This window comes from Hyaena hyaena, unplaced genomic scaffold (assembly GCF_003009895.1).
Source record: "Hyaena hyaena isolate Hyena2069 unplaced genomic scaffold, ASM300989v1 scaffold_33, whole genome shotgun sequence".
Lineage (NCBI taxonomy): Eukaryota > Metazoa > Chordata > Mammalia > Carnivora > Hyaenidae > Hyaena > Hyaena hyaena.
The window spans coordinates 1,878,269-1,888,388 of record NW_024080666.1 but is presented as its reverse complement, the minus strand read 5'-3'; positions in this window follow the sequence as shown (position 1 = coordinate 1,888,388).

Here is a 10,120-nt window from a genome sequence, read left to right as displayed (position 1 = left end):
TGATCTGCCCTGGCCACGTGCAGAACTTTACCCCCTCTACCCCCCACCCATGAGATGGCCCCTGAGCAGGCCCACCGTGCCAGGCTCTGGGCAGAGCTTTCTGGGGCCTAGCGGGGTCCCCTGCTGCCTCCCCCGTCTCTTCAATTCCAGGGATACTCCCTCTACATTGCTGTCATCCACGTGAATTGAGGTCGGAGCCAGCACGGCTGGCAAGCTGCTGGAGGCCACCGCCACCACAAAGCCGCCTACCGTGTTTTAAGCCCCCGCCGTCCGGGCGCTTCTTGGGTCTCATCTCCAACGTTCTTGCAGCCCTGCTCCCCACAGGCTGGTCATCCCATCCCATTCCAGGCCGGGTACCGAGGCCCGGGGACCGAGGCCCGGTGGGGAGGTCTGGAGACAGCCGCACGCTGCAGAGATGCACACCAGGCAGCCGGGCGGCTGCTGTGTGGCCGGGTTCTCTCTCCAGTAGGGCCGGGGACCACACCGATCCCTGCCTCACACAGCGGCCGTCGTGGGGGCTGTGTGTGGGTGTCAGCCTCTGCCTGTGGGCTCCGTGTGCCCCATCCCTGCCGGGCACTCTTTGTCCCAGGTGCGTTGAATCACTTCTGCTGCTCCGTGTTCACCGGGGCCTTGAGATGCCAGCAGGGCCGGGCACGGTGCCGGCGCTCCGCTGCTGTCACCTGGAAGAGCTTCAGCGTCTAGCGGAATAGGGGCCCTGACAGTGGCCCCAGGGGGACCAGAGGGGGGGCAGTGTCATCTATCCAGCTGGGGTTGGGCTGCCTGATCCAAATGACTTCTGAGCCTGGCCTTGAAGGGAGTCAGGGAGACAAGGAGGGGAAGGGTAGGCTGGGCAGAGAGTGGGGGCAGAAGAGACAAAGTGATGGGTAAGGGGCGGCTCTGGGGATCGAAGCTACGGCCATCCAAGGGGCATCTCTAGGTGAGGCCCTGGCCCCCTGTGGAAACAAAGCCAAGTGCAGCCCAGGGCTCCTGCGGGACCATCAGCCCTAAGTCCCCCCATGGCCTGGGGTGGGTGCAGTGCCGAGGCCAGCAGGGTGAGGCTAGGAGCCTGTGAGGCTCTGGGGGCCAAGCTGGGAGCCTGGAGACCCTCCCAGGCTGTGGGCTCCTTGACGTTATTCCCTAGAAAGTTCTGGAGTTCCCCAGCCAGGCTGGGTGGGCCCCCTCAGGAGCTAGGCTGGGCTAGGCTGGGGAGGGGGTGCTATGGCAAGGACAGATGTTTCCAGTTTGAGGGCTGGGGTTGTCATAAATTGTTCATTCCCCACCAAGTCCTGTTTCCTATTAAACGGATTCTGCGAGACGGGAGGCCGCCATTTGTTCACGCGGCCTGCGTGTGGGAGCCCTGCTGAGGGTGGGGCTGCGGATGTTGGGGGTGCAGCCACCTGCACCCCTCCTGTTCTTCCACAGGCCCTTGTCCTGGGCATGGTCCCTGGGTCCCTGAGCAGCCTCACGCATCTGTAGGGTCTGAGAGCTGGGACTCAGGAGCCCTGGCTGGGGGTTCTCAGGAGGAACCTGGCTCTGGCCTCCCCCTCGGCCCTGATCATAGCTTACACGTCAGTTACCTGTCCCTCCTGCTTCCCACTTCCTAAAGGAGCCTGATTCATAGTCTGGTATCCATCCTCCTCCACATAGCTGGTCCAGCCTGGCTCCAGATCCTGATTAGTTTGCTCTGGTGGTGGGTCCCTCTCCTTGCCAATGATGGGTTAGGGATGGGTATAGGAAGCAGGCCCGGGCATGGAAATGTTAGGGGACTTCTGGGAGAGGAGCCCCACACCCAAGCTGTGCCCTAGATGAGATCATGCCTGGATGCAACATCAGGAACTGGGCAGCTCCTTTGTGAGTATGAGGGGAGCCAGCCAGAGGGTGCCAGAGCTACAGACAGGCAGAGCTGGTACCCTTAATATGGGCTGGGTTGGTGCATTCACTTTCTCTGGGACTTCCTATCTCGTTGCAATAGTACTAGCTATTATTTATTAGTGCGTGCCATCTTTTAGAAACTGTGCTAAATGCTGGCATTATTCAGCAAATATTTCTTGAGACTCAGGTACTGGTTTAGGTGTGGGATGCAGACACGCAGAAATCAGATCCAAATCCCTGTCTTTAGAAAATTTACATTCTCCATGCTTTACATTTATATCACATTTTCCAAGTATTATCTCACTTAAGATGCAAATAGCATGGGGTAAAATGACAGGAGCCACAGTTTGGCTCATGCAGCATACTCCAGCCCACGTGGAAAGCTAAAGGCTTCGCTGTCTCCGTTCCCCTTGTGGCTGGCGTTCTGTGTGCCGCTGGCTTTCCCCAGGGAGAGCCAATCAATCGGCTGATGGGTGGGAGTGAGCATGGAGGGGGGTGGCAGGTGCCTGGGCATTGGGGCAAGGTGGTGGCACTTGCCTCCTCCGGGGCATCTGTGGGCAAAGTTAGTGACTGGTCTCCAGCTGCGTGGAAGGGTGCAGAGTGCTGGGTGGGGCAGTAGCGAAGCTGCCTTAGCTGGATAACCAGCAATTGGATAGTTCTCCTGGTTGTACAGTATCAAAGCTTCGTTTCCTGGTCTACCCAAGAATTTGGTAGCTACCTAATGCCCAGAAATAAGTCCTTTTCTTCCTAAATTAGCTCAAGGTCGATTATATACATGATTGCTGCAAATAACATGATGTAAAACGTGCCACTGACTTAGAGGAGGTGGCTGGGTGGTAGATGGTGAGAATCGACCTGCAGTGGCCGAGAAGCCAGAGTCCCTCGTTTGAACACAGCGGGAAAATACTAGGCCAAATCGGTTCCTCCCGTGCTTCGGAAGGAAGCCCGGGATCAGATGTCAAGCCGAGTGCAGGAACAGGTGGGGCTTTCAGCTTATCTTCTTTGAGGAGGGTGGATGGTGCTCTCTGTGTGGGGAAAAAGACTGGGTGTTGGATGGGTAAAGGGAGGAATTAGGTGGAATCATTCACCTACATTGCAGCTGCAGTAGCAATGTTGAGCCTTCTGATCCATGAATCTAATACTCTCCGCTTATTTTGATTTTTAATTTCACTCCCCCCTCCCGCCTTTTTTAGATTGGTCTCTGAGTACCTAATGGGTTTTTGTTTTTAATTTTTATTTTTTTTCTAATAGATTTTCAAAATGGTATTGTAGATGGTGCATTAACCATTTTTTGTTGGGATATAGAAATGCAAGTGATTTTTCTTATATGATCTGGTATCCAGAAACCTTGCTAAGTCTGCCAGTTCATTGGTAGATTCTTTTAGATTATCTCTATACTTAATCATGTCTTCTGCAAATAATGACAGTTTATTTTCTTCCCACCCAACTGAATCTTTTTTTTTACATATTTTTTTAATGTTTACTCATTTTTGAGAGACAGAGAGACAGAATGCAAGCAGAGTGGGGCAGAGAGAGAGGGAAACAGTCTCCTGGCTCTGAGCTGTCAGAACAGAGCCCGATGCGGGGCTTGAACTCGCAAGCCATGAGATCATGACCTGAGCCAGAGTCGGATCCTTAACCAACTGAACCACCCAGGCACCCTCCCCCCGCTTTTTTTTTTTTTTTTTTTATAAAAACATTGCTGCACTGGGCTAAGACCTTAGGTACTAGTTTCCTCCAACATACAATGAAGTTGAAAGAATTTTACAGTGGATACCCACACACAATCTACCATTTACATTCTACCATTCTACGTCTACCATTTAGATTCTACCACTCTAGATTTTACCAAGTTTACCATACTTATTCTACCATCCATCTATCCATCCATCAAGCCATCCTTTTTCTGTTTTTTGTTTCTTTTTGTTTTTTGTTTTGTTTTATGATGCACTTCAAAGCAGTTTCAGGCATCAGTACTCCCCCTAAATACTATGCCATGCATATCATCACCTAGTACCATTTTGAATAGAAGATGTGTTCAGGGACATCTTTTTCTTGCTCCCAATCTTAGAAGGAAAGTTTTTGATATATTTAAAAAATTTTTTTTTTAATTTATTTTTGAGAGAGAGAGAGAGAGAGAGAGAGAGAGAGAGAGAGATAAGCAGTGTAAGCAGGGGAGGGTCAGAAAGAGGGAGACACAGAATTCAAAGATAGGCTCCAGGCTCTGAGCTCTCAGCACAGAGCCCGATGCAGGGCTCAAACCCATGAACCATGAGATCATGACCTGAGCCGAAGTTGGATGCTCAACCAACTGAGCCACCCAGATGCCCCAAGTTTTTGATATTTTAAGTAGGATGTGTTCACTCTAGGTTTTTTGTGGATGTCTTTATCAGACTGACATTTCCTTATCTTTCTAGATTGCTAAACATTTATATCACCCAATGATTGTTGAATTTCATAAAAAGTTTTGTTCACATCTATTATCACTGACTTCTTCCCCTTAGTTCTATTAATGCGAATGGCTCTGATTTTTTAATGATGATACAATTTAATCATGATGTATTTTTACACATTGTTTTTTATTCCTGCTGGTTTCTGTTTTCTAACATTTTGCCTAGACTGTTTGCATCTACAATGATGAGAGATACTGGCAATTTTAATTTTCTATACTGTTCTTGTCAGATTTTTGATATATAAGGATATACTGGTCTCTTAAGACAAATTTGGAAGGTTTTCTATTATCTAGAAAAGTCTGTGTAAGATTGGCATTATTTTTCTCTAGATGTTGGTCGAATTCACGGGTAATGCTATTTGGGCCTAAAGACTGCCTTGTGAGATTTTAAATTATGAATTCAATGTAGGCAATAAATGTAGGATGATTCCAATTGTCAAGATTTTCTGATGTCAGTTTCAAAAAGCCACCTCTTAAAAATTTGTTCATTTTACCCAAAGTTGAAAAACGTCTTTATTGAGGCATAATTGACATTATGAAAACTGCACATAGGTAGAGTGTACAATTTGATTGGTTTTGGTATATGCATATACTCCTGAAGCATCACTACAATCAAGACTGTTCCATCTATGGGGAGCCTGGATGGCTCAGTCGGTAGAGCATGAGACTCTTGATCTCGGGGTTGTGGGCTCAAGCTCCATATTAGGTGTAGAGATTACTCTGAAGAAAAGATTGTTCCATCTAAATTCAAAAATTATTAGTATTCATAAGGTCCTCTTCAATATTTTTAATGTCTGTCTGATTTGAAGTAATTTGTCCATCTTCACTTCTGATACTGACCATTCCTCTGTCCCCTATGCACCCCCTTCCTTCCTTCTTGTCCAGTCTTGTTACAGTTATCAAACTCATAGTCCTTTAGAAAGCCAATTTTTGATTTTTTTGATTCCCTTTATTCCCCGTATTGTATATTTGTGTTCTATATTTTGGCTTTTGTTTTTGGGTTTCACTTTTTTTTAAAAGTTTTGAGGTCACTGTTTTTCAGCCTTTTTTCTGTAACATATGCATTTAAAGATATAAATTTATAAGCATAGTTTTAGTTGCAACTCAAGTTTTTTTGTTCATAGGGTTTTTTTTAAGTTTTTTTTTTTTTTTTAATGTTTTTTATTTATTTCTAGAAGAGAGAGAGACAGCGCGAACAGGGGAGGGTCAGAGAAAGAGGGAGTCACAGACTCTGAAATAGGCTCCAGGCTCTGAGCTGGCAGTCAGCACAGAGCCCGACGTGGGGCCCGAACCCACGAACCGCGAGATCATGACCTAAGTGAAAGTCGGATGCTTAACCGGCTAAGCCACCCAGGCACCCCTTTTTAAAAGTATTTTTAATGTATATTTATTTTTGAGAGAGAGTGAGCAGGGGAGGGATAGAGAGAGGAGGACAGAGGATCTGAAGTGGGCTTTGTGCTGACCGCAGAGAGCCCAATGCAGGGTTTGAACTCATGAACCATGAGATCATGACCTGTGCTGAAGTTGGCCCCTTAACCGACTGAACCATCTAGGCGCCCCTGTCCATAGGTTTTGATATATAGTAATTTTATTACTCAGTTCAAAATATTTTAGGGGCACCTGGGTGGTTCAGTCATTTAAGCTTCCACTTCTGGATTTCGGTTCAGGTCATGATCTCCCAGTTTGTGAGACTAGAGCCCCGAGTAGGGCTCTGCGATGACAGCTAGGGGCCTGCTTGGGATCCTCTGTCTGTCTCTCTCTGCCCCTCCCCTGCTCATGCATGTACACACACACATACATTCTCTCTCTCTCTTAAAAATAAACCAACTTTAAAAAAACACAAAATATTTCAAATTTCCTTTATGATTTCTTCCTTGGCAGATGGGTTATTTTATATTTTACTTATTTTATTTATTTTTTTAATTTTTAAATGTTTGAGAGAGAGACACACACACACACAGCATGAGCAGGGGAGGGTCAGAGAGAGAGGGAGATACAGAATCCAAAACAGTCTCCAGGCTCTAAGCTAGCTGTCAGCACACAGAGCCCGATGCGGGGCTTGAACCCATGAACCTTGAGATCATGACCTGAGCTGAAGACGGACGCTTAACCGACTGAGCCACTCAGGCACCCCCAGATGGGTTACTTTAGATATCTGTTCAACTTCCGAATATATGAGGGTCATCAAATTATTTTATTTTTTTCCTAATTGATTTCCAGCTTAATTGCATTGTGGTTGGAGAACATATTTCATTTGAATTAATTCCTTGAAGGTTTGTTGAGACTTGTTTTACAGTTACGGCATACAGGCTAAGTTTGGACTCTGTGCCACTGCGTTTGAAAAGTATGCTATTGAGTGGAGTGTTCTACACGTATCCATTTGGCAAGTTTGCTAATTGCATTGCTTAAATTTTGTATAACTTGATTTTTATATGCTTGTTTTTTTTCTATCCATTACTGAAATAGGTGCGTTAAGAAATTACTATCGTTGCATGTTTGCATAGATTTCTTAGTTCTATCAACTTTTATGTATTTTGGATTATATCATTAAGTGCATAAAAATTTAGAATTACCTTTTTAAAAAATTTTTAATGTTTATTTTTGAGAGAGAGAGAAAGAGAAAGAGAAAGAAAGAGAGAGAGAGAGAGAGAGAGAGAGAGACAGGACAGAGAATTCAAAGCAGGCTCTGAGCCATCAGCACAGAGCCCCACATGGGACTCAAACCCATGAACTGTGAGGTCATGACCTGAGCCGAAGCTGGATGCTCAACCAATTGAGCCACCCATGTGCCCTGAATTGTTACCTCTTTCTGATAACTGAAGTGACCCTTTTTATTTCTAATAATTCTTTTTTTATGCCTTAAAGTTTACTTCAATATTAATATATCTACACCAGTTTCCTATGGTTACTGTTTGCTATTTCTCCCTTTTCTTTCAAAATTTCTAAATTTATGTTTTAAAAAGTGTCTCTATAAAACAGATGATTTTTGTTTTTTAAATTTATTTTTAAATTTAATTTTAAGTAAGCTCCATGTCATAAATGGGGTTTGAACTCAAGATCCTGAGATCAAGAGTTACATGCTTTACTAACTGAGCCAGCCAGGCATTGCTATGATTGTTATTTTTAAAGCTAGCCTGACAATCTTTGTCAGCAATGGAGCATTAGCCCATTTATATTTAATGCAATGATGGATTTATCACATATATCTTGCAACTCGCTTTCTATTTGTTCCACTGGTTCTGTTTTCCTTCTTTCTTATCCCCTTTTGTAGCTCTTCAACCTGCCACTAAGTTGGTTATTCCACCCTCCCAATTAGTTTCAAAGTCACACTCTTTTACTAATACTTTTTACAACATGCATTCTTGACTTATCAAAGTGTAATATTAAATGGGATTTTTCTTAATCCTCTTCTTGGATGATGCAGGGGGCTTAGAACTCTATTTAAGCCCTCTCCACTTATATACCTTCGCTTTCATGCATTTTAATTTGATATATATTTGAAACTCCAAAACTACTGTTTTACATCATCAGTACTTATGTTGACCTGTACTTTTCTCATTTTCATTGCTCTTCAATCCTTCCTGAAACCATCCTTACAATTGGGATGATTTTCTTTTCTGCCTTTAGATCACTCTTAATTTTTCTTTAGGATATGTATACTGATGAATTCTTCCAGTTGTTTGTTGAAAAATGTCTTTTCTTCTTCTTCATTCTTGTTATTTTGCCAACTAGAAGATTCTAGGTTGGCAGTCATTCTCTCTTGGTACCTTAAAGGCATGATTTCATGGTCCTCCACTTTTCTGCTGAAAGGTAATCCCACCACTACCAGAGTCTAGTGGTGGCTTTAACATTCACTTTTCTCTGGTTTTCAACAGTTTTACTATGATGTGTCTAGGTGTGGATTGTCTGTTTTATTTCTGCCCCAGGACTGAGGTGATTTACAAGCTGGGCCACAGTATCCATGAAGGATAGTCTATTGATTGGAATGGAGGACTAGGTAATCTAGACCAACCCTCCAACTAAGAACTTGGAAATCTGGCCAAAATTTTAAAATTTTGCTTTAAGGCATGTGAGAGCCAACAAGATGGTGAGATATTACCTGGTCAGTTGTATGGGACTGATTTTCCTCAGGGGGGAGGAGGGTCTTTGCAAATTCCAGAGGCTGTTGTCTATCTGGCACTTTCAATACCCTTGCAGGGGCACCTGGATGGCTCAGTCAGTTAAGCATCTGACTCCTGATCTCAGCTCAGGCCATGATCCCACAGTACCTGGGTTTAGTCCCGCATCAGGCTCTGCACTGACAGCATGGAGTCTACTTGGGATTCTCTTCCTCTCCCTCTGCTTGCCATCGGGCTCTGTGCTGACAGCTCGGAGCCTGGAGCCTGCTTTGGATTCTCTCTTCCTCTTTGTAACCCTCCCCTGTGTGAGCTCTGTCTCTCAAATATAAACATTAAAAATTTTTTTAAATACAAAAAAAGGCTTGTAAAGTCAGAGAGGAGTCATTTCCATATATGACCTGACCAAGGGGAGAGGGTGGGGTAGGTCCAGATGAACCTCCCTTGCTTTGTGTGGAGAACCCCAAATGGACATACTCTAAGGCGATTAAATTTTATGCTTTACTAATGTTTTTAAAAAATAAAAAATGTATTATTTGCTGTGACTTGTGTGCTATAATCCATTCCTCAGCTTTCCAAATTCATAGGAGGCTTGGATCTTCATCAGAGAATAGAAACCCTGATCTCATTAACTCCCAAAGGCAATGTAGGACACTGGAATAACCTTGAATTTGGTGTCAGAAAGCCCAAGGATCAGTCCCTAATATCAAGGGGCACCTACTGAAATTGGAGGCATAGTGCCTGGGAGAGAATTAAGAGACCCAAAGGGTTGACCTTGCAAACCCAAGCCTATAAAGTATCAGCAAGTGGCACAACTCTATGGCTCTGGAAAGAAGCACAGAATGACTCAGTTATGCAGAGAGATTTAATGCCTCAGGCAAAACGCTGGCTCTCCAGAAAGTAAAGGTTTGTTGCCTAAAGAGTATTAAGAAATTTTAGGCCTGGGAGCATCTCCCCCTTAAACTGAACTTTGCTCTCTCTTTACATTAGCAAGCTTGAGGAAGTTGCTGAGTGTTCTGACTGATGCGGGTCCTATGTTCTTTCCTCTCTCCATCTTCCTCGTTTCCAGCTCCTGTGATTTCCTTCCAGAGTAGTGTCCTTTCTGTGCCTCACCTTGGAGACCTTCTTGGTCTTTCCTTTCTTGCTTTCTGTCCTCGAGCTCTTTCACACTCCTGCTTCCGTGTGCAGTTGCGCGAGGACCGCCCGCCCCATGGTGCCAACACTGCAAGGCTGTTATTCACAGATCTGACGGCACCAGGCTGGACAGGTGACCATGGGAATCAGGGCCACCATTTTGAAGGTTTTTGCCCATGGCCTTCAGCTCTTGAGGGAATGTGATACTGAAAGGGGCCCATGTATTCGCAAACAAGCACTGTGGCAGAACTCTTGGTTTATGACGCAGTGCAGTAACACTTCCATCTCTTGGGTACAATCAGAGGTTAACTCCATCCAAGCACAGGATGGTCCTGTACGGCCTCATTCTACCCATTTTTACTTTGTGGAAAACAGATTTCTAAGCAAATGAACGCAAGCATGACTCAAGGTTATCAGTTAAATTTATTGTCATGTAACAAATTTTTTGCACAATCAGGAGACTCCTGGTGGGTCTCCAGAGCGGAGGCAGGGACGCAGTGGGGCCTGGGAGCGTGCGCTCATGTGCTGCGTGGGGCGGTAGCCACGG